Source organism: Gallus gallus, chromosome 1 (genome assembly GCF_016699485.2).
Source record: "Gallus gallus isolate bGalGal1 chromosome 1, bGalGal1.mat.broiler.GRCg7b, whole genome shotgun sequence".
Lineage (NCBI taxonomy): Eukaryota > Metazoa > Chordata > Aves > Galliformes > Phasianidae > Gallus > Gallus gallus.
The window spans coordinates 1,033,059-1,057,417 of NC_052532.1; the positions used below are offsets into that span (position 1 = coordinate 1,033,059).

At 55.5% G+C, this 24,359-nt stretch overlaps 1 protein-coding gene across 9 annotated transcripts in view; it reads left to right on the top strand.

Moving 5' to 3' along the window:
- The first annotated feature begins 5,353 nt into the window (after nt 1-5,353).
- PPP6R2 (protein phosphatase 6, regulatory subunit 2) overlaps nt 5,354-24,359 on the top strand; it is a 71,481-nt gene continuing 52,475 nt past the window's right edge. For 6 of the 9 annotated variants that reach the window (XR_005846098.2, XR_001464578.4, XR_001464637.4 and 3 more), the window contains exons 1-2: nt 5,354-5,516; nt 22,871-22,997. The gene's annotated coding sequence lies outside the window, so the exon portion shown is untranslated. Of the gene's footprint in view, nt 5,517-5,850; nt 5,937-14,634; nt 14,728-22,870; nt 22,998-24,359 lie in introns of all 9 variants that reach the window. The other 3 variants (XM_015278843.4, XM_040662863.2, XM_046910319.1) reach the window with 2 other exon arrangements.

A 24,359-nucleotide genomic window follows, 5' to 3' on the forward strand; every position in this document is an offset into this window, starting at 1 on the left:
AGGTTCGAGGCAGCGAAGTGGGAGGTTTTTGCACTTGGGCTGAAGTGCAAAGCGAATCCCAGGTGTATGTACAGACTGGGAGGAGCAGTCCTTGAGAGCAGCCCTGCAGAGAAGCACCTGGGGGTCCCGGTGGGTGAAAAGCTGAACAGGAGGCGGCGGTGTGCTCTTACAGCTCGGAAAGCAAATGGGATGCTGGGCTCCATCAGCACAGGGGTGGCCAGCAGGGACAGGGAGGGGATCGGCCCTCTCTGCTCTGCCCTCGTGAGGCCCCATCTGCAGTACTGCGTGGAGGTGTGGGGCCCCCAATACAAGAAGGACAGGGGGCTGTTGGGGAGGGTCCAGAGGAGGGCCACAAAGCTGATGAGAGGACTGCAGCACCTCCCCTACAAAGACAGGCTGAGGGAGCTGGGCTTGTTCAGCCTGGAGAAGAGAAGGCTGTGGGGTGACCTCATTGCAGCCTTCCAGGACCTAAAGGGAGCCTACAAACAGGAGGGGAGCCAACTTGAGGGTTAGATAATAGCAGGACAAGGGGAAATGATTTGAAGTTGAAGGAGGGAAGGTTGAGGTTGGATGTGAGGGGGAAGTTGTTGACAGAGAGAGTGGTGAGGTGCTGGAACAGCTGCCCAGAGAGGCTGTGGATGCCCCGTCCATATGTGGAGGTGTTGAAGGCCAGGTTGGATGTGGCCCTGGGCAGCCTGGGCTGGTATGAACTGTGGAGGTTGGTGGCCCTGCATGTGGTGGTGATGTTGGAGCTTCGTGATCCTTGAGGTCCCTTCCAACCCAAAGCATTCCGTGATCCTATGACTTTTGAAATGCTCAGGTGGACATAAAACTAGGTGAACAGCAGAACTGTTGGTGTTTAAAAGCAGATTCAAACGTTTGGAACTGGGTGGAATTGCTGCGCTGGTTTAGCATAAAGCAGCGAAAACCCTTAAGAGTATTGCTGTAAAAGAGGCGCTGGATTTCTGAATACAGTTTTGTTGTATTGGACACGGAATAATCATCAACGTCCTCATGAAGCCCCCACAGACCCTCCTCCCCCCATTCCCTCACATCCCCCCCTCAGACTGAGAACCCCTCTGGAACCTCCTCTGCCCCCCCCCCCCCCCCCCCCCCAAAATCCCCTCACAATCCCCCAAAATCTCCTCATGACCCCTTCAGGCTGTGACCCCCTTCACATCCCCCCATCCCTCACACCCCCCCCACCCTCATAACCTGACATTCCTTCAGGCTGTGTCCACCCCCCCCCCCCCCCAAGTCCCCCCACATCCCCTCCATCCCTCACACACCCTCAAGCTGTGCCCATACCCAAATCCCCCCCCCCATAACATCACCCCACCTCATGCTGTGCCCCCCCAAAAACCCTCACAACCCCCCAAAATCTCCTCATGACTCCCTCATGTTGTGCCCCCCCCCAAATCCCCTCAGCCCCCCCATAACTTCATCCCCCCTCAAGACTGTGCCTCCCCAAATCCCAACCCCCCAAAATCTCATTTCCCCCCCACAATCCCCCCACCCCCCCATAGCATCACCCCCCCCCCCCCATGCTGTGCCTTCCCCAAATCCCCTTACAACCCCTCAAAATCACCTCATGACTCCCTCATGCTGTGGCCCCCCCAAATCCCCTCACCCCCCCTCCCAGGCTGTGCCCCCCAAATCTCCTCACAACCCCCCCCAATCCCCTTACCCCCCATAACACCACCCCCCCTCTCAGGCTGTACAACCCCCCCCAAACCCCAATGTCTCACACTCTCTCCTGCTTTGTCCCCCCAAATCCCCTCACAACCCCCTATACCCTCACAACCCCCCCAGGCTGTACCCCTCCAATCCTTCACACCCCCTCATGCTCTGCCCCCCTCCCCCCTCCCCCAATCCCTTTCCTCTCCCCCATAACATCACCCCCCCCTCAGGCTGTGCCCCCCCAAATCCCCTCACAACCCCCCAGAATCTCCTCATGACCTCCTCAGGGTGTAACCCCCCCCCCCCCCCCCAGTCCCTCACACTCCCTCATGCCGTGCCCCCCCAAATCCCTTTATACCCCAAATCCCCTCACACCCCCTCACTCTGTGCCCCTCCAAATCCCCTCACAACCCAAATCCCCTCACACACCCCCCAGGCTGTCCCCCCCCAGGCCCTCACACCTCCTCACCCTGTGCCCCCCCAAATCCCCTCAAACCCCCTTGGGCTGAACGCCCCCAAATCCCCTCATACCCCAAATCCCCTCACACACCCCCCAGGTTGTCCCCCCCCAGTCCGTCACACCCCCTCACCCTGTGCCCCCAAATCCCCTCATACCCCAAATCCCCTCACACACCCCCCAGGTTGTCCCCCCCCAGTCCCTCACACCCCCTCACCCTGTGCCCCCCCAAATCCCCTCACACCCCAAATCCCCTCACACACCCCCCAGGCTGTCTCCCCCCCAATCCTTCACCTCCCCTCAGGCTGTACCCCCCCAAATCCCCTAATACCCCAAATTCCCTCACACCCCCCCAGGCTGTCCCCCCACCCAATCCCTCACACCCCCTCACCCTGTGCCCCCCCAAATCCCCTCACACCCCCTCGGGCTGAATGCCCACAAATCCCCTCACACCCCAAATCCCCTCACGCCCCCTCACTCTGTGCCCCCCCAAATCCCCTCATACCCCAAATCCCCTCACACCCCCTCACGCTGTGCCCCCCCAAATCCCCTCATACCCCAAATCCCCTCACACACCCCCCAGGCTGTCCCCCCCCCAATCCCTCACACCCCCTCACGCTGTGCCCCCGCAAATCCCCTCATACCCCAAATCCCCTCACACCCCCCCCCAGGATGTCCCCCTCCCCAATCCCTCACACCCCATCACCCTATGCCCCCAAATCCCCTCATACCCCAAATCCCCTCACACCCCCTCAGGCTGTACCCCCGCAAATCCCCTCACACCCCCAATCCCCTCACACACCCCACAGGTTGTCCCCCCCAAATCCCCTCACATCCCCTCACTCTGTCCCCCCAAATCCCCTCACACCCCAAATCCCCTCACACCCCCTCACTCTGTGCCCCCAAATCCCCTCATACCCCAAATCCCCTCACACCCCCTCACTCTGTGCCCCCAAATCCCCTCATACCCCAAATCCCCTCACACCCCCTCACTCTGTGCACGCCCCAAATCCCCTCATACCCCAAATCCCCTCACACACCCCCCAGGCTGTCCCCCCCCAATCCCTCACACCTCCTCACCCTGTGCCCCCAAATCCCCTCATACCCCAAATCCCCTCACACACCCCCCAGGCTGTCCCCCCACCCAATCCCTCACACCCCTTCACCCTGTGCCTCCCCAAATCCCCTCACACCCCCTCGGGCTGAATGCCCCCAAATCCCCTCACACCCCAAATCCCCTCACACCCCCTCACTCTGTGCACCCCCCAAATCCACTCACACCCCAAATCCCCTCACACCCCCTCACTCTGTGCCCCCCCAAATCCCGTCATACCCCAAATCCCCTCACACACCCCTCAGGCTGTTCCCCCCCCAATCCCTCACACCCCCTAACTCTGTCCCCCCAAATCCCCTCACACCCCCTCACTCTGTGCACCCCCCAAATCCACTCACACCCCAAATCCCCTCACACCCCCTCACTCTGTGGCCCCCCAAATCCCTTCATACCCCAAATCCCCTCACACACTCCCCCAGGCTGTCCCCCCCAATCCCTCACACCCTCTCACTCTGTGCCCCCCCAAATCCCCTCACACCCCCTCAGGCTGTACGCCCCCAAATCCCCTCACACCCCAAATCCCCTCACACACCCCCCAGGCTGTCCCCCCCGCAGTCCCTCACACCCCCTCACCCTGTGCCCCCAAATCCCCTCATACCCCAAATCCCCTCACACACCCCTCAGGCAGTTCCCCCCCCCAATCCCTCACACCCCCTCACCCTGTGCCCCCTCAAATCCCCTCATACCCCAAATCCCCTCACACACCCCAGGCTGTCCCCCCCCCAATCCCTCACACCCCCTCAGGCTGTATCCCCCCAAATCCCCTCATACCCCAAATCCCCTCACACCCCCCCCAGGCTGTCCCCCCACCCAATCCCTCACACCCCCTCACCCTGTGCCCCCCCAAATCCCCTCACACCCCCTCGGGCTGAATGCCCCCAAATCCCCTCACACCCCAAATCCCCTCACACCCCCTCACTCTGTGCCCCCCCAGATCCCCTCATACCCCAAATCCCCTCACACACCCCCCAGGCTGTCCCCCCCCAGTCCCTCACACCCCCTCACCCTGTGCCCCCCCAAATCCCCTCACACCCCCTTGGGCTGAACGACCCCAAATCCCCTCATACCCCAAATCCCCTCACACCCCCTCACTCTGTGCCCCCCCAAATCCCCTCATACCCCAAATCCCCTCACACACCCCCCAGGCTGCCCCCCCCCCAATCCCTCACACCCCCTCACCCTGTGCCCCCAAATCCCCTCACACCCCAAATCCCCTCACACACCCCCCAGGTTGTCCCCCCCCCCAATCCCTCACACCCCCTCAGGCTGTACCCCCGCAAATCCCCTCACACCCCCAATCCCCTCACACACCCCACAGGTTGTCCCCCCCAAATCCCCTCACACCCCTTCACTCTGTGCCCCCAAATCCCCTCATACCCCAAATCCCCTCACACCCCCTCACGCTGTGCCCCCCCAAATCCCCTCATACCCCAAATCCCCTCACACACCCCACAGGTTGTCCCCCCCAAATCCCCTCACACCCCTTCACTCTGTGCCCCCAAATCCCCTCACACCCCAAATCCCCTCACACACCCCTCAGGCTGTTCCCCCCCCCCCCAATCCCTCACACCCCCTCACCCTGTGCCCCCCCAAATCCCCTCATACCCCAAATCCCCTCACACACCCCCCAGGTTGTCCCCCCCCAGTCCCTCACACCCCCTCACCCTGAGCCCCCCCAAATCCCCTCACACCCCCTCACTCTGTCCCCCCAAATCCCCTCACACCCCAAATCCCCTCACACCCCCTCACTCTGTGCACCCCCCAAATCCCCTCACACCCCAAATCCCCTCACACACCCCAGGCTGTCCCCCCCCCAATCCTTCACACCCCCTCAGGCTGTATCCCCCCAAATCCCCTCATACCCCAAATCCCCTCACACCCCCCCCAGGCTGCCCCCCCCAATCCCTCACACCCCCTCACCCTGTCCCCCCAAATCCCCTCACACCAACCTCACCCTGTGCCCCCAAATCCCCTCACACCCCCCATACCCTCACACTCACACCCCCCCCCCCCCCCCTCACCATACCCCTCCCTCCCTTTTCCCGCCCTCTCCCCGCCCCCTTCCCCCCCCCCCCAACTCGGCGCTGGCCAGCCCCGGGGCCGCCGCCATTTTGGAGCCAGCCTTGCTCCCGCCGCCCGCTGTCAGCGCAGCCCCGGCCGCGCCGCCCCTCCTCGCTCCGCGGCCCTATGCCCGCGGGGAACCTCGCAGCCAGGCAGCGCCTCACCGCGGGCCGGAGGGCAGCGCCGGACCCCCGACAGCAGCAGGTGAGACCCTCGAGCCGAGCTGTCACCGGGCCGCGGCCTGCGCGCTCCGCCGCCCTCAGGGGCTCCGTCAGCGCCCGCTTCGGCCCGCTCTTATTTGTACCCAGCCGGGGGTTGGGAGCGCTGCTCGCGGCGGGGAGGGAGGCCTGGCGGGGCCGTGCCGGCACGCAGCCCATAGGAGGAAGTGGGACGGCGGCACCGCCGTTCGTCAGTTGGGTATCGGAAAGGAGAAGGCTGCGCTTTGGTTGCCGTGCGGGGTTTTGCTCTTCTGGGGGTTCGCTCAGCCCGGACGGACGGAACGATGGGTGGATAAAAAAGGGCTTCTTCGCTTTCGAAGCTGCCCGAACGCTGCCGCGGTCGAGGAAATAATAAGGAGATCGAGCCCTTGGGAGGGTGGTACGGCGACTTCCATAGCAACCCACGGTAAGCAACGTGAGCCTTTGGAGCACGCAGTGATCCCGGCACGTTGGCTGCGCTGGGGGTGACGGAGGGCTGGGAGGGGGGTTTGGGGTTGGGAATGCTTTGCTCGTCACGTGTGGGGTTACCCAGGCTGTATGGGGACGCAGGGTGAGGTCCCGTACTGGACGTGGGGTGGGATGGGTGGGACCGGAGCGGCGTTTGGCCCTCAGCCGTCCTGCAAACGCGAGGAGGAGGCAGCAGATGGGAGCACGGCGCTGGGCAGAGCCGTGGTTGTGTTGTGGGAGGGCTGGGCTGTGTTTCTGAGTTCATAGTTCAGCCGTCGGATGGAAGTGAATCACGGAGGGAGCTATCTTTAGACGCGCACGCTTTTATCCCCCCCTCATTGCATTCGTCTTCGGGCAGCGAGCTTTGATATCCACGGCGGGGAGCTCCAGGTTGCTGCTGCAGGTGTCTGTTCTGCAGGGGGAGTATCTGAAGCCGACCCCGAGTCGGTGTGCTGTGCTGGATGGGGACCGACTGGGACGGACGGATGGGATCCCTCCCAGGTAGCACAGCCCTGAGCTGGAGGTGGCAGCTCTTCCTTACCCCTCTGCTCATAATGAAGGCGTCCCAGGTGCAGCTGGTGGTGTTTTTCCCGTGCTCCCGTGGAAGGAACCCTTCCTTGCATGTTTGCTGCTGGCGTTTCTTGGCTGTCAGCTGAGGTGTCAAAGAGAAACCAAAACCGTGTGCCTCTCCTGCGAGGCAACGGGGTGTGAGAGCTGCAGGATTCCAGCACTGAAAGGCATTCGGTGCAAAGGGGAGATGGGCTTGTTGATTTTTCTGCTTCTGGTAACGAGGCCCGTGATGTGTAAGTGTAAAAGCTGTGGATTATACGTTGCAGAAGATGATTCTTCACCCACTGGCTGAGGTGTTGGTGCCCGAAGGGCGATAGCTGGGAGCAGCAGCAGCGTGCAAATGGGTAGAATGGGAATGCTGGGAGATAGCAGAGTGTGTTGGTGTGGGAAACACAGCAGAGTTGACCAGAATGATGGGGAAACGGTGGGCACAGGGCGAGGCAGAACTGAGCAGCTCATGGCACTGATGGGAGCTTCAGCAGGAGGGGCACTCGGGGTCGCTTGGCTGGATGGGAGGTGATGGGAAGCCTAATAGAGAAGAGCAGGGTTGATAGACTGTGTTAGGAGTGATGGCAGTGCTGTGTCTGTACGGGCAGACACGGGGCTGTGGTTGAGAGCAGCGGCGTTTTGCTCTCAGCTCTCAGTGCTGGTAGGGCAGCACTTTCTGTTCTTCGTTACGTTTTATGGATTTGGGAATCCATTGGGCTGCTCATTACCTCCTCTCCGTGGGAAATCCATGGCCGTGAGTGGCTTTATGGAAGGATCAGGGCAAGAATGGGGCCTCTGTGTGACCAACAAAGCATCTCGAGTGTCTTCCTTGACTCAGTGCTATTAGAAGCAAACGTATATCGTTCCTTGTCCGCTCCGTTTCTGAGCTGCTTGTTTCTTTAATTGTGCTTTCCTCCTTCCTCCCCGCGTTCCTCCCACTCCCCCCCCACTCCTTGTTTTGATCTGCTGAGGCAGCCAGCAGTGCGAGCGGCCAATATTGACATTATTCCTACATGCCTTGGCTATTTTTACCTGTGTGTTAACTCCGGCCTGGGGGCCGTTCACACAGATACATAATGGGGAAACCAAGCTTCCGAACCAAGGTGAAAATGAACAGATGAGCAAAGCTCGGATTTGTTGCAGAATTTGGATGCCAGACGTCACGTGTGGAGTTCAGGTCTGCAAGTTGGAAGCGTGACATCACTGATTGAAACACTCTTCGCTGTACAGAAGGGGAAACTGGAAGGCGTGAGAAAATATCATCGTGGTTAAAGGGCAAAGCTCAAGAAGTTCTTGAAGCCAACAGGCACAGCACAAAGGAAGAAACCTCCACCAGCTTCAGCTCTGCTCGGTGGGGTGGGAGGTGATGTGTGCTGAGCATCTCAGCTTCTCGGACCGCTTTTGTTCTGCTGGCAAATGACTGCTGCTCTTTCAGTTGTGCCCATGGAAGCCCTTTCTTTTACTCCTTCTCCCCTCTCACTTCTGCAGTTTGCTGCTTTTCAGAGCACTGTGGCCTGCGGTGACACCGGTAAATATGGAATCACTTTGGTGATTTTTGGTGAGCAGAATCAGTAGTGATAGCAGCGAGGCAGAGGGAGCAGCACAGTGCTGCACAGCACTGCCGGAGAGAGGGGGGGAAAGGAGCACAGCACTTGAGCTTCAGCCTTCGTGTTGTCTTCTTTGGTAGGCTTATGTTAACAGAGAGCACGTCTGGTGGATGTATCCTGAGGTTTTCTGAGAAATGCCTTCAGTTCTCATCTGTGTTCCTTGTTTTTTCCTTCCTTTTCATTGCTGGTTGCCTGGCAGAACCTGTAGGCTGCTTCAGCTTCTGAATCCCACATGGGCTGGATGAGGAAGGTTGTGCTTCCATCGTTGCTTACTGATTGGTTTTGTTCCTTCAGCAGATCCTTGGCTACCCCACGTGATGTCCTTCTTCTCTCTCGAAGCAATTTTTAGAGGGCAGACTGAGGCTGTAAGCTGTCAGGTTGGAAACTGGACGAGGGGGAATGGCTTCAAATGAAAAGAGGGGAGGGTGGGGGTCAGCTGGGAGGGGAATTCCTTCACCCCAAGGTGGAGCTGAGGGTTCCCCATCCCTGGGGGTGCTGTTCGGAGAATGCAATGTTGTGTGGCCACAGAGGAGAGGAAGAAGAGAGCAGCTCTCTCTGCCTGGATTTAAATAAGGTGTGGCTCTCATTTGATTACTCTGAGTTTGCAGTGCAGTGCATTCTTGGTTCATCCCATCCTGTGTCAGGAGGCTGCTGCTCTGCTTGCCTGCTTTTGCTCTGCTCCCCAGGCGGTTCAATGTGGAGAGGCAGCAGCGCTAACAAGTTTGTGTTGCATTAAATCACACCCAGCACAGCAAACAGTTCATCCTCGTGGAGCACTGACACTTCAGCTCCTGAGCTGCACAGTACCCAGTTTGTGGTCAGCAGGTGCTCAGCCAGCACTGTGCTTCACAAACTGGGGAGCTCTAAATGCTGGCTTTCAGTTCAGCTCAATTGCACGTTACCCTCCTGGTGTTATATGCCTCCCAGGCATATATACGGACTGGAAGGAGCAGTCCTTGAGAGCAGCCCTGCAGAGAAGCACCTGGGGGTCCCAGTGGGTGAAAAGCTGAACAGGAGGCAGCGGTGTGCTCTTACAGCTCGGAAAGCAAATGGGATGCTGGGCTCCATCAGCAGAGGGGTGGCCAGCAGAGACAGGGAGGGGATCGGCCCTCTCTGCTCTGCCCTCGTGAGGCCCCATCTGCACTACTGCGTGGAGGTGTGGGGCCCCCAATACAAGAAGGACAGGGAGCTGTTGGAGAGGGTCCAGAGGAGGGCCACAAAGATGATGAGAGGGCTGCAGCACCTCCCCTGTGAGGACAGGCTGAGGGAGCTGGGCTTGTTCAGCCTGGAGAAGAGAAGGCTGTAGGGTGACCTCATTGCAGCCTTCCAGGACCTAAAGGGAGCCTACAAACAGGAGGGGAGCCAACTTGAGGGTTAGATAATAGCAAGATAAGGGGAAATGGTTTGAAGTTGAAGGAGGGAAGGTTGAGGTTGGATGTGAGGGGGAAGTTGTTGACAGAGAGAGTGGTGAGGTGCTGGAACAGCTGCCCAGAGAGGCTGTGGATGCCCCGTCCGTATGTGGAGGTGCTGAAGGCCAGGTTGGATGTGGTCCTGGGCAGCCTGGTGTGGTATTAACTGTGGAGGTTGGTGGCCCTGCTTGTGGTGGAGGTGTTGGAGCTTCATGATCCTTGAGGTCCTTTCCAACCCGGCCATTCTGTGGTTCTGTAATCCTGTTCTTTTCCATAGTGCTCAGTTGGTTTTTATTATTCACGCATTCTGTCAGTCCATCTCTCCATAGCATTACATTGTCCATGGTATGCACTCAGTTCTCTCTTGTCTTTTTATTTCCTGCCATGACTTTCTCAGCCTTTGTTTCCATAGTGTTGTGTTTCAGACTCTGCCTTCGTTTTCCATGGGCTGAGGGTCACTGCAGCTGTGATGTAAAAGCCATCGTCGGAGGTAACTTTGGGATTCCTCCTTAGTCAACAAAGAGAAACAGATGCTTATTTTCTTCCCGTGCAAAAGTCTAAAATAGAGTTTTGCCATACAAGTCCTCATCTCTCTCCCACTACAAAGGGAAATGGGGTGACTAATCGAGGTTAGTCATCTACAGACTGAATATCTGTGCTGTTGGTGGGACCGATGCTGTTCAGATCTGTGTGTGCTGGAGACCTCACCCCACTGCATCTGCCCTCCTGGATTGAAGGTTAATGGGTGTTTGGTGCTGTGTTACACCCTCCGCTCTGCTTGATGATTCTTCTTCCTCTTTCGTAACTCACCGATAGGTCTGAGGTGGAAAGGAGCAGCTTTAAAGGATGGGGAGCCATCTAACTAGCTGTTTAAGACCAATGTGATGGACCAAACTCGAGATTTTGCCATATGAATGACCAGCACGGTTGGTTTTGGACATGGTGATTGAGACGTGGAGGACAAGCAGCGTGGTGGCTTGGATCATCAATAGGCTGTGAGCTCTGTGGGTTTCTGTGTGTCCCTTCAGTGGCAGCATGAAGAGGAAGCTGAAGTTTGCCATTGCTATTGGAAATACAAATCTTCTTCCCGGTTCCTTTTCTAAGGGTAATTCTGAGCAGTTCTGGGCACTGTTCTGTGCGTCTCAGTTCCGCAGAGGGTGAAGGCTGAAGCAGCAGAGTTGCTTACAAACACACAAACTCATTTGAGGATGCCTAATTGCGCAGCAAAGTGCCCAACGTTTTTGGGATGCAGCGCCAGGAAGAAATGCATATTTGCTTTCAATTGGTGCTATGCTGTACCCACTGTTTCCTCTTACAACATAGGCAGCTAACTGCATTACTTCTGCTTTTCCTGTTGCTTCTGTCATCTTTGTTTTTAGCTAATTGCCTTCACCATGAAATAACCCTTTCATATAATTAGCGTGGAGATCTGGAGCGTATGAGTGCTGGTTTGTATAATACCTGCAAGGAAACATTAGGCTGGATTGATGCTGTTCCTAAGAACAATGTTTTTAGACTTAGAATAGAAGGGGCAATGCAAACGTTGAGTGGTTGGTTGGGGTTGAGTTTTTACAAGGAATCTGGGAGGGAAAGGGAATCAGTCACCTCCATGTGGCAGCGCAAGTGGGGAAGGCATCATTGCACAGCCAAATGGGTGGGCTCTGCCATCACCACGGGTGTGCTGCTGTCACAGAATCCTAGAATGGCCCGGGTTGAAAAGGACCACAGTGGTCATTGAGTTTCAACCCCCTTGCTATGTTCAGGGCTGCCAACCACCAGACCAGGCTGCCCAGAGCCACATCCAGCCTGGCCTTGAATGCCTCCAGGGATGGGGCATCCACAGCCTTTGGGACAGCAGGAGTTCTCCCAAGCTGCTGATGAACTCAAGGCAGCACTTGGAGAAGCAGGAGGATCCCCAAGGTCCCTGGTAAGGATCAGAAGGAATGATTTTGCATTGACCACCGTGCTCGATGGATGGTTTGATGCATGGAGGGCACTTCTTGCTGGAAGGAGAGCACTGCAGAGTGAGTGTTGGCCGCTCTGGGCTTTGGCTGCCTGCTGTGGAGGGACGTAGGAGCACTGAAGATGTGTGAGCTGGAAGCCAAGGAACGCAACGTGCAGTTATTGGAGTGGATGCCTTTTCTGGTTCACGATGATGTGAATGCAGCTGGAGAAGCTTGATGTAGCTTTGCTGGGAGGTGAAGGCAGAAACTGCCTCAGGTGCTGCTGTACAGGTGAGCTTTGAGCGTGACATGCATGTGCATTTCTGAGCTGAGCCCTTGTCACTGTGTGGTGAATGCAATGGCATCCTGGGCTCCATCAGCAGAGGGGTGACCAACAGGGACAGGGAGGGGATTGGCCCTCTCTGCTCTGCCCTCGTGAGGCCTCATCTGCAGTACTGCGTGGAGGTGTGGGGCCCCCAGTATGAGAAAGACAGGGGGCTGTTGGGGAGGGTCCAGAGGAGGGCCACAAAGCTGATGAGAGGGCTGCAGCACCTCCCCTACAAAGACAGGGTGAGGGAGCTGGGCTTGTTCAGCCTGGAGAAGAGAAGGCTGTGGGGTGACCTCATTGCAGCCTTCCAGCACCTAAAGGGAGCCTACAAACAGGAGGGGAATCAACTCTTTACACAGGTAGATAACAGCAGGACAAGGGGAAATGGTTTGAAGTTGAAGGAGGGAAGGTTGAGGTTGGATGTGAGAGGGAAGTTGTTGACAGAGAGAGTGGTGAGGTGCTGGAAGAGCTGCCCAGAGAGGCTGTGGATGCCCTGTCCATATGTGGAGGTGTTGAAGGCCAGGTTGGATGTGGCCCTGGGCAGCCTGGGCTGGTATGAAATGTGGAGGTTGGTGGCCCTGCTTGTGTTGGGGGGTTGTATCTTCGTGATCCTTGAGGTCCCTTCCAACCCAAGCTGTTCTGTGGTGAGGTGAGGCCTTGCATTCAGACTTGGTGCTGTGGTCAGAGGTGAACCCAGAGCTGCTGCTTTGCTCCTACAGCACGTACTGTTTGTATTTATAGAGGCAGCCTGCTTTGTGATGAACTTCTATGCAAGATTGATGCTAAGGAGCACTAAGGTCACCCAGGTGTTGGTTTCTCCTGCCCGTTTGAAGACGTTGTGGGTGGGAGAGGTGCATCTGAAGCCTACAGCTCTTGAAAAGTGCAACAGGAAACCTGAGTTTGCAAATGCTGCCGTTCCAGCGGCGGTGCAGCGCGGAGCTTCCTTTGTGGCATTGCTTAATGCAGCGTCTGCAGCAGAAAGCACAGCGTTGGGGTGCAGAGGGCTGTGTGGGTAGCAGCAGGCCAAGTGCAAAACGCTGCTCCAGCAGCCTGGTAAGTGCCAGCAGGTTATTTTGGAGCTCACGTAGTGAATGCTGTCCTGATCACCTCCCCGTCTTGCTCTTGTTGTTGCTCAAACGCTGCGTGGCAAACAGTGTGAGTGCATCACAGCCTGTGGGCAGTCCTGCAGGAGATGGAAATCAATGCTTGCAGCCCCGTGATACTGTTCTGCTTGGGTCTGACTGTGTGAGAGCCTTTTAATATTCAAATTCTCTTTAAAAGAGAGAGCTGTGCAGACGCTGTCCTTTGCATGGGACCAATGAGGCTGTTGGACCAGGTAGCAGACGAGGGTAAAGTCAGCGATGAAAACAAAGTGCTGCTTGATAGCATCTCTTTATTAGAGAACTTCAGAAGCACGAAATCGTTAGAAGTAACTCTTAATTTTGTGTGCATATTTGTTTAGCAGGCGGGCCTTCATCGCTGCCGGCCTGCAGCAGTTTATTGAAAGAAGAAAGAATCCCTTGCTGTGCTGATGGACCTGGTTCTCTAGCAGCAGTTGTGCCTTACTGCAAACATAGGTGTCTTCCACTTGTCAATTAGATGCTAAGAGCAAAGGCAGGAATTAATACCCCTAGTTCAGAAGGGGAAAGCAGGAGCAGGCTCTTGGTTAGCAGGTGAAGTACTATTTTGGTTAGGAATAATTTTTACCCAGTAATTATAAGCATAGCTCAGTAACTGCAGATCAGCAGCTCAGGCCTGGCAGTCTGCAGGAGCTGAACCACCTCTCATAGAATCCTGGAACCCCAAAGCTGTGGGGGGTGGGATGGGACCTCTGCAGCTCCCCCAGCGCAGCCCCCTCCAGCAGTTCACCCAGGACTCTCTTAGCACCCCCAGGACCCCCTTAAGACCCCAAGACCCCTCCAGGTCCCATCCCCAGATGTCCAGGGACCCCCCCAGGACTCCCCTCTTGTCCTTGATGCCCTCCATCGCCACACTGATGGCCAGGATCTAAGGGGCAGAGGGGGATGGGATGGGACAGGGCTCCCATGATGGGCTTAGTGACCCCCTGGTCAGTGTGAGCCCCCCCAGATGGGCTCAGGACCCCTCTGATGGGCAGTGGGACCCCCATGGTCAGTGTGAGGTGTCGTCCCCCCTCCCCCCCATCCCCCCCAAATGGGCTCTGTACCCCTCTGATGGGCTCTGGGACTCCCATAGTCACTGTGAGACCCCCACAACAGACTCAGGTCTTCCTAATGCACTCTGGGACCCCCATATTGGAGGGTGAGACCCCCAGGTTGAGCTCCTGGACCCCCACAATGGGTTCAGGGACACTCATGGTTGGTGTGAGACCCCCCCCTCCCTCCCCCCAATGGGCACCTCTGCTGGACTGAGCATTGGTTCTGAGGGCTCTGCTTTGTGTGGCATTCTCAGTCCCACCACAGGCTGAGGACAGGGAGGGTAGTGATGAATGAGCAATGTGTCTACGTGAAATTCTGGTGTTCAAATCAATGTTTTATTCATGGTGTGCAACTTTTAAGGGCGTCCTGGAGCTGCAGTGATGACTTGCAGGATTTCATAGAGAACTCTTCCTGGGTAATGTCCCTTGGTGTTTCTGTCACTGAACCAGCAGTTGGTTCTGGTCAGGGACGGGCCGATGGTATGATGGTAATTTGGGAGCAGAAAAGGCTGCTCTGGGCTCATTTGTGCTCCTGTATTAAGGTCAGTTCTCAGTTCCTTCATTTCCTGCAGCTTTTGCTTATAGAGCTGTGTTCTCGCACTTCTGTTTGCTGTGTGAGCTCTGTTTGTTTCACAGGCTCCAACAAAACACAATTCCTGCTTTCCTCATGGCTTTGTGTGCTCCATCTTTCCCAGTAATATTGAGCTATGGGTGCAGTGCAGCACCAAGGTAAGCAAGCTTTGCCTCAATGTTTGATCTTGGGAGATCAAGGCTCAGCAAACCTGCAGAAGACAGATTCATATCTTGTTGTTTTACTCTTAGGGCTTTATTGCTTGCAACGAGCCATACTTAGAGCAGTGCCTGCCCGTGTTTGAGCACATCAGGGAGCACTCTGCATTGCCTGCTCTCATTGATGTGATGCTGGGGGGGATTGGGGCAGAGTCAGCCAGGGTTTGGCTGTCAGGACGGATGAAGAGCTGTCTGCTGAGAAGGGCTCCTCCATCATAAAGCTGAATTTCCTCTTGCTGTCAAAAATAGCATGACTCCAAAGGGCAGGCGTGATGCCAACCTGAATTTGGAGAAGTGCATGTTAAGGAAGCCCGAGTCCTTCCAAGTTACAGATTGAGCAGGCTGGAAAGAAGTCAGAGCTTGGTGAAGAAGATCCTTATGTACTTCCTGCCTTTAATTTTCTGTTGTGTTTTTATTTTTAACGTTGCCTTCCTGTGGCTCCATGGGCACAGCTCCTGTGCAGGGAACACAGCTGGCAGTGAGGTCATGGCACTGCCCAGGGAGTTGCCTGTGCCCCACGCAGCACTGCTCCAGCTCCTCCCCTTTACTTAAAGCAGCCAAGGCAAGCCAGAAAAGGTTGGACAGCCATGCTGTAAGGTCGTGGAATGGTTTGGGCTGGAAGGGTTCTCTGAGGGCTGCCTGGTCTTCAGAGCAGTGAGCAGGGACCCCCACAGTTCCATCAGTGCTCAGAGCCCATCCCCTGAGCGTGGCTGTGTGCAGGGATGGGGCAGCACCACCTCTATGAGCAACCTGTGCAGTGCCTCACCACCCTCAGTGCAAAGCCCTTGCTCCTTATATCCAGTGTAAATCCCTCCTTTTCCATCCCTGGGCCCCTCTTTGTGTCTCTCCTCTGGACACACTCCACCAGGTCGGTGTCTGTCCTGTGCTGAGCACTCCCCATTGGGACGCAGTGCTCCAGCTGAGGTGTCCCAGCACAGAGCAGAGGAGCAGATCCCCTCCCTCGCCCTGCTGGCTGCACTGCACTGCCCTGGATGCATCCAGGCTCTGGTTGGCTCTCTGTGCTGTGAGGGCACAGTGCTGCCTTGAGGTGCTGCCCTCACCTGTCCCCCCACACAGGGCCTTTTTGGCAGGGCTGTGCTCCATCCTTCCATCCTCCAGCTTGTACTGATGGTGAGGGGTTGCTATGACCCAGATCAGACCTTACACTTGGATTTATTGAACCTCGTGTGTCTGAGGTAGGATCCTGGGCTTAAATGCAGAGTGGGACTGAGAAGAAGCCCTCGAGCAGCATCTCATTTCTGGAGATGCTGAGGATTTAAACCTAGGGAGGAGAAGGCTGCTGGTGTGGCACTGCACCAACTATGCTTCAGCACCAAAAGGTTGGAAGGAGCTGCAGTGCAAGTAGTCTGAGTGCTGCCAGCAGCTCTGCTTTGGGAGGTCAGAGCAGTGAAATCCTTGAGAAGCCAAAGCTGTGCATGGCACAACAAAAGGGAAGAAACAGCACGAGCAATTTCGAGGTGTTGAAATGCATTCAGAAGATGGTAACGTCTAATTCGTGCTCCATACAGCTTATATTAAAACCTTGTTCTTTTTTTTCTTCAAGGTTTCTCAGTCTGATCAGGCTAAAATTCTTCTAAACAGCAGCTGATGGGGAGGAGATTTGGTGAACAGCTTTGCTAACAACTCATTCCTTGTTCCTGCTCTTAAGCATGTAATGCTCTTCTGGTCACCTCCTGTGCTGCAGCTGTGAAGTACTTGGAAAACCACAGATAGCTCCATGAGTTTGGTTCTTCCCTTTTGGAATGATGCACTTGCCTGTCCTTTGGCAAATAGCATAGCATAACTTCTGAAAGAATGAAGTGAAGCACATCTGGGATGTGCAGTGACCCAAACCCAGGCTTAGCAGAGCACGTGGTTGTACATAGGGAGATCAGCAGTGTGTGAACGTGAACTCCCCTTGGAGTTCTGCAGTGTTCCCAGTGCGGGGCTCCCCAGTCCCAGGCAGACTGGGAGCTGCTGGAGAGAGCCCAGCTGAGGGTGCAGAGATGGTGGGGGCCTGGAGCACCTCCTAATGGGGACAGGCTGAGAGCCCCGGGGCTGTGCACGTGGAGGAGAGAAGGCTGAGGGGGGTCTGAGCAGTGCTGGTGGATATCTGAAGGGTTGGGGGTGAGGAGGAGGGGGCCGGGCTGTGTTTGGTGGTGCCCAGCGCCAGGACGAGGGGCAGCGGGCACAGATTGGAGCCCAGGGAGTTCTGTGTGAGCGTGAGGAAGAGCTGTGTGCTGTGAGGGTGGCAGAGCCCTGGCACAGCTGCCCAGAGAGGTGGGGGAGTCTCCCTCTGTGCAGAGATCCAAACCTGCCTGGATGCTGTGCGTGCAGCTGATGCAGGGAACTCCTGGATGGGTTACATGGGGGGAGCTGCACAGATCCCTTCCCACCCCCATAGCTCTGAGGTTCTGAGTTATGGCAAGGGGGGGGGACCAGGTGAGCTTGTGTCCCTGTTAAGGTAAAGACTGCTAACTGTAAGCTGTGCACAAACATCCTCACTTTGTGTGAATTTGCCATGCCCGTGCTTCGCCTTATTAAGCAATCTCTAAGCCTTCCCATGGAGGATGCTGGCAGTGGTTGTGTGTCCCAGGCCCACACTGCTGGGCTGTACCCCTCTCATGCGATCCCAGAATGGTTTGGGTTGGATGGGATCTTCAAAGGCCGCCTGATCCCACTGCCTTGCAGTGAGAAGGGACCCCCACAGCTCCATCAGTGCTCAGAGCCCATCCCCTGAGCGTGGCTGTCCGCAGTGATGGGGCAGCACCACCTCTATGAGCAACCTCGCTGCCCTCGGCATGAAGCCCTTGCTCCTTACATCCAATCTAAATCTCCCTCTGTTAGCTGGAAACCATCTCCCCTTGTCCTATCACGCAGAGCCTGCCCAAGAGCCCATCCCCTTCTTTCCTATCACCCTCCCCCCTCCCCCCTTAGACTTGTTTGCTGGAGAACTGAATCATTCTCGTTGTGCATCCCCCGTGGGTGTGTGCCAGTTGCAGAGATCAGAGCTCATGCTGGAGTGTGGGTGATGGTGTTTTTGCTTTCTGTTTCCTGGCTTTTTCAGAGCCAGCTTTAGTGGTACTGTAGCTTGCCAACGAGCTGTGCATCGAGTTGAGTTTTGGAAGGCATTTCCTTGGCTGGTTCTGTGATAGCCCAATTGCTTGCTGATTTTCGTTCAAGGTCTGCTTGAATCAGGAATACTCTCCCTTAAATGATGGTCAGAAGGGAAGTGAAGCAAAGGAAAGGGGAGCAAGCAGGAGAACACGGCTTAAAAGCCCAGCAGCAGAGCAGTGCTTTTGGCACGTGCACAGCTGGTGTAATTAACAAGTAGGATAGCTGGAAAGAAGCTGCCTTTCCTTGTGCAGCTTCTGTTGCACAGCCAGACGTGGGACAACGGAATGATCCAGGATCTGGGGGTAATGTTGGTGCTGCAAATCCTGAGGAATAAATGCCTGTGAGGTAGCAGCGTGGTGTTACATACTGAACTGGCAGCTTTCCTCAGCCCGTTGGTTACTGAATGGCCCAACACATCCTTCAAATGGATCGTCGTTGACTGAAAGTGTCAGCTTGGGAGTGTGAATGAGCAGGACGTGACGTCGGCAGGGGGGGGAATGGGTGAAAAGACAGGGGGTGGCCGCTGTAGATCACAAGGTGATGCTTGGCATACTCTGAACACTGGGCAAGGAGCATCAGGACGGCGTTTGGGGCTCTGGCAGCTTGGAAAGCAAATGGGATGCTGGGCTCCATCAGCAGAGGGGTGGCCAGCAGGGACAGGGAGGGGATCGGCCCTCTCTGCTCTGCCCTCGTGAGGCCCCATCTGCAGTACTGCGTGGAGGTGTGGGGCCTCCAATACAAGAAAGACAGGGAGCTGTTGGAGAGGATCCAGAGGAGGGCCACAAAGCTGATGAGAGGGCTGCAGCACCTCCCCTACAAAGACAGGCTGAGGGAGCTGGGCTTGTTCAGCCTGGAGAAGAGAAGGCTGTGGGGTGACCTCATTGCAGCCTTCCAGCACCTAAAGGGAGCCTACAAACAGGAGGGGAGCCAACTCTTTACAAGGGTGGATAGCATAGCAGCAGGACAAAGGGAAATGGTTTGAAGTTGAAGGAGGGAAGGTTGAGGTTGGATGTGAGGGGGAAGTTGTTGACAGAGAGAGTGGTGAGGTGCTGGAAGAGCTGCCCAGAGAGGCTGTGGATGCCCCGTCCATCCCTGGAGGTGTTGAAGGCCAGGTTGGATGTGGCCCTGGGCAGCCTGGGCTGGTATGAACTGTGGAGGTTGGTGGCCCTGTGTGTGGTGATGTTGTATCTTCATGATCCTTGAGGTCCCTTCCAACCCAAGCCATTCTGTGGTTCTGTGACTGGGGCCATTGAGACGATTGGGGCCTTCCAGAGCACTGCAGGTGGTTTTTGGTAGGCCGCAGCATTTTGGCCATAAAACACAGCCTTGGATTTTGGCCACGTGTTGCCACGCGCGCTGCACTGGGCCTTGTCCTGCTCACATCCAACCTGTGTGGCTGCTCCTGAGCTGCAGGTGGGACTGCTGAAGGAGTTCCCATCCAGCTCAGTGAGCAGCATAGCATCCTACAGAAAGCATCCTGCAGCCTTTGCCACTGCAGCATGCTGGTGTGTGCACGGGGCAGCTCCTCTCAAACACTGCATGGTGCTCGGCCAGAGGCTTGAAATAGCTCCTGGTCTCGGTTACTGCTATAATTACCCGTGTCATTTCATCTGTCTCATGATTTGCATATCGTTTTGCAGATGTCCAGATGGAGAGGAAGATAAATTTGCAGTCGCTCTGAACCTGAATTGGTGAAGAAGGCCTTTTTAAACTGAGATTTGCTGCTGGGGGTTCGGGTGTTGTGTCTGGGAGCTGACACACAGAGCAGGGGGTGAGGTCAGCACTGAGTGCAGAGGAGCAGCGCGTGTCCCGCGCTGCTGTTAGCAGAAAAGGATGGTCAGATAAAGATGTGAATGGAAGATGAATTGCTGATGGAAAGGCTGTGGTCCTGCGACCCAAGGACTGTGATAAGGCAGCTGCTGCTGGATGCCAGGCAGTGCTGTTGCTGCAGAAATGCTGTCAGCCTACAGGTTACCTCGAGGACCTTTAAATCACTGTCTGAAACACCACCTATTTTGCTACAGTGGGAGGTACTGTGGCCAATGCTGGGTCAGGAAGGGGGAGCCTTTCAGCTTCGGTGGGGCAGGAGTCTTTGTGCTGTTAAACAGGATGATGCAGATGATCGAGGAGTTCGGGTTTTGTCCACAGATCAAATGGTGCCTGGGCAGTTGTTCAGCTTTTGGCAATTTCTGTGAGGTTTTGGGTGCTCTGAAAACACACGGGGAATGAAATTCCTTTCTGACAGTGGCATGAAGAGGCAGCCGAGGCTCGAGGAGGGAACTGAAAGGAGAGCACTGGTCCTAATTCTGAGTATATGGTAATAAAACCTCAAAGTAGCTGTTAGCTTCCTTTGCCGATGTGTTGTTTACTGCCTCAGTGTGTGGCTGTGGGAATCCTGAGCGTCCTATGGCACTGCTGAGCCTCAGAGGGATGGCTGGATGGCTGATGTGTGTGCTGGAAGGCAAGGAGGTGGAAAAGAGCAACAACTGTGGGACCGATCGTAGGGCTGCCTGTGGCCTATGAGTGGAATGAGGGGTTTTAAGGATGAAAATCAGCCTGGAAGGTCTGAAGCGATGATCGCAGTCCTTGATGCTCGTGTGTGTGCTGCAGCCCTGGCTGAGGGCCTTTCCTTAGGAGTTTTCTCCGTTTGTGAGGGGATTTCCCAATGAGAGACGTGCACAGTGTGGCTCACAGCTTCATGATGCTGTCCTGGTGCTGCAGCTGACAGCAAAGTATTGCAGAGCTGTGAGCAGCTGGCTCTGTTCTGGGGAGGCTGAAGGCTTGGGGAGCTTTCCAGGACACGGTGGAATATCATAGAATCCTCGAAGCTGGAAGGGACCTCTTGAGAGCCATCTATTCCAACTCCCTGCAGTGCACAGGGACACCACAGCTCCATCAGGCTGCCCAGGGCCTGATCCAGCCTGGCCTTGAAAGCCTCCAGGGATGGGGCATCCACCACATCTCTGGCCAACCTGTGCCAGTGCCTCATCACCCTCACTGTGAAAGGCTTTTTCCTTAGATCCAACCTAACTCTCTTCACGCTTGAAGCCATTTCCCCCTTGTTCTCCCACCGCAGACCCTGCTCAAGAGTCTGTCCCCTCCTTCCCTGCAGCTCCTTGTTAAATACAGGCTGCTCTCACATCACCTCACAGCCTTCTCTTCTCCAGCTCTCAGCCTGTCCTATGAGAGCCGTTCCATCCCTGGGATCCTTTATGTGAGAGTAGAGCAAAGGTGAAGAAGAAAAGAAAGGAAGGAAAAGAGAAAGGTGTTCTTAGTAACTTTATATATATGTATAGTAACATACTGGCTGATTGAACACTGTAAATCTTGCAGGCTCTTGGATTCCTTTACTTTTTGCTCAAGCTGAAGTTCCTCAGGTGCTTAACCAGCCTTCTCCTGCACGGCAAAAGTATTCCAATCCCTTCTGACTGCTGTTTGAATGGCTTTGAAGCTGGAAGTCATTAAGCAACGACGAGCAATGGATTTATCAGCCCTTCATTCCTTGTGTAACAGCTTCGTTATTTGCTGGACAGCTGAGAGCTCCTTTCTGGGGGATATGAGGCCGTGGATGGGAAGGAGGCAGTGATGGGAAATGGGGCTGTCCGTGGTGCTGGGATTCCAGCACAGGCCGAGCAGAACTGGGGCTGGAGTGACACCGTGCTGCATGCAGGGCCAAGATTGGGGCTGGATGGGTTCTTTAAAGGTCTGATCCCACTGCCTGCAGTGTGCAGGGAGCCCCACGGCTCCATCCGTGCTCAGAGCCCATCCCCTGAGCGTGGCTGTGTGCAGGGATGGGGCAGCACCACCTCTATGAGCAACCTGTGCAGTGCCTCACTGCCCTCAGCCCAAAGCCCTTGCTCCTTATACCCAGTCTCAGTTGGTTGGAAGCCATCTCCTCATGTCCTATGGCACAGACTCTGCAAAAGAGTGCATCCTTTCCTTTCACAGCCCCTTTAGATACTGAAGGCTGCTCTCAGCTCTCCCTGCAGCCTTCCCTTCTCCAGCTGCACAGCCCCAGCTCTCAGCCTGTCCTCACTGGGAGCAGTTCCATCCCTGGGCCCCTCTTTGTGTCCCTCCTCTGGACACGCTCCACCAGGTCGGTGTCTGTCCTGTGCTGAGCACTCCCCATCCGGACGCAGTGCTCCAGCTGAGGTGTCCCAGCACAGAGCAGATCCCCTCCTTCACTCTGGCAGTTGCACTGCCCTGGATGCACCCAGGCTCTGGTTGGCCCTCTGTGCTGCGAGGGCACAGTGCTGCCTGGTGGTGCTGCCCTCACCTGTCCCCCGACACAGGGCCTTTTTGGCAGGGCTGTGCTCCATCCTTCCATCCCCAGCTCATACCGATGGTGGGGGTTGCTGGGGGTGCAAGACTTGATGTGAGCATTCTTCTGAAATGGGGTAACATGATGCTGGGCTCAGCTCTGAGCCCCATGCAGGGCAGTCTGGGCTGACCTTGGGCTGTGCCAGGGTGGGGGCAGAGCAGGCAGTGTGCAGCCCAGCCCTGTGCCAGCCCTGCACTCCAGGAGCTGTTCCTGCACTGGCTGCCTTGCTGCCTCCATAGCGATCGGGGCCCCAGGCTGGATGTGAAATACGTGTATTGTTGCTGCAATTATTCTTGGAACAAGTGAAAATGACCTTTTAGGTTTCCTTGACAACCTATAACTTTCTTTTGAAGTGATGTCAAGAAAACAAACGTGTTCTTGACTGAGGTACAAGTCTCACAGCTGAGTTCGAGGGCTGCAGAGTGGAGGGGCTGTTAACCCCTAATGCAGAAGGGCAGGGGTAATTAAAAGGAGTTCATTACAAGTTTAGCTGGTGGCCAGAGATGGCTTTGTAGAGTGTTTGTCACATACAGCCCTGCTCCGTGTTCTGTTTGAATAAAGGGATGTGTGGAGGCTCATTTGGGAAAGTAGTTGACCCTCAGTTCCCTCCGGTTAACAATAACTTTCTAACATTTTCTTTTCCAGGATAGAGAAAAAGAATTCACACTGGATGAAGATAATTATCTGAAGCTGGGTATATTCCAGGAACCGTAACCCAAATGTTTCTCTGTCTGTGGAGAAGATCTCAAGTTTGAAATCACTTCTACTGAAGGTACTGCATCTGCCCTTCCTTTTAACTGGAGTGGTTGTGAGTGAGATTGTTCTTCGTATTTAATAACCTGGAGGCATTTGAGAGGGGGCTGTGTTGCTGCTGGGAGGCTCCTGGTGAGGTTCTGTGATTTAATACTACAAAGGCAAGGAGTTCTTACATAAATGAAGGCTTCCCAGAGGGACTGGGCTGTGAGTGATGTTGTTTCCTATGGCAGAGCACTCATTCTGCTGAACCTTTAGGCAGTGAGAAGGCATTCTGAAAGCTCCCACAAGGGTTTGGGAGGTGATCTGTGAATGGAGGTGCTGCTGGAGCTGGTCATGGTTGGAACAGCTCATCCACAGAGGTTGTGGGTGCCCCATCTCTGGAGGCATTCAGGGCCAGGTGGGATGGGATTGTGAGCAGCCTGACCTGATCCCCTCCAACCTGAGCTGTTTCATGATAGTTTTGGAAGCTGCCACGCCTGCTGGTTTGAAACGGGAGAAAATGGTTCTAGAAGCCATTTAAAAGCTGTAGCACGTGGGTAGTAACAAGATATTTGTGGTCATCTGTGCCAGCAAAATATAGAGAAATAGAAAACAGTTGGCAGTCACAGTGCAGCCCACTGACAGGCACGGTTGTTGTGGAGATGTAGCTGGCTCAGGGCTGGGATCTGCTCCCATTGGTGACATGGGGGGGGTTCAGCAGTGTGAGGGGACGCTGCCAGTCCTCAGCTGAGTGGTTTGTTCTGAACCAGAGTGGCTGCAAAGCTTTTTTGGGGGGAGGGCAGGGAGGGGCCCTTGCAAACCTCTTTCCTGTGAACTGCTCTCATAAACCCAGTGTTTGAGGAGAGCAGAGCTTTGGGACTCCGTAACCTTCTATGTAAGTTCCACGGGGCTTTTTCTTCCTGTGTAGACCCTAATCATAATTAATGCTTGGTTCTGCCTGTTCTAAAATAGGCTGCTTGGTATCTTTGAGGTGTCCCCATTCTTTGGTTTGTAGGAAGCTGTAAATAACCATCTGTGCACCTCCTCAGTCCCATTTGTGCCCTTCTTGGTCTCTGCTGTTTTTCTGAGCTGAACTCATCCATCAAGCCAAGCTGAATGCACCTTCCCTGGGAAGCTGTGCGTGTTCTGCTTCTGCTCAGTCTCTTTCAGGAGATGCTGCTCCGACCAGCTGTACTTGTTCCAGCTCTGCTGTCTCTTCTGACAGAAGCAAACCAGACCGGTGCTCGAGATGCAAACACGCGATAGTCAGAAGTGATGTCATGCCTTCTGTTTACTTGCTTATTATTCCTCCTTGTGATAACTCCTCATGCTCCTTGCAGCTCCTCGGCTGCCGCTCGGCACTGAGATCTTCGAGCAGTGACTCCAAGATCCTCTTTGA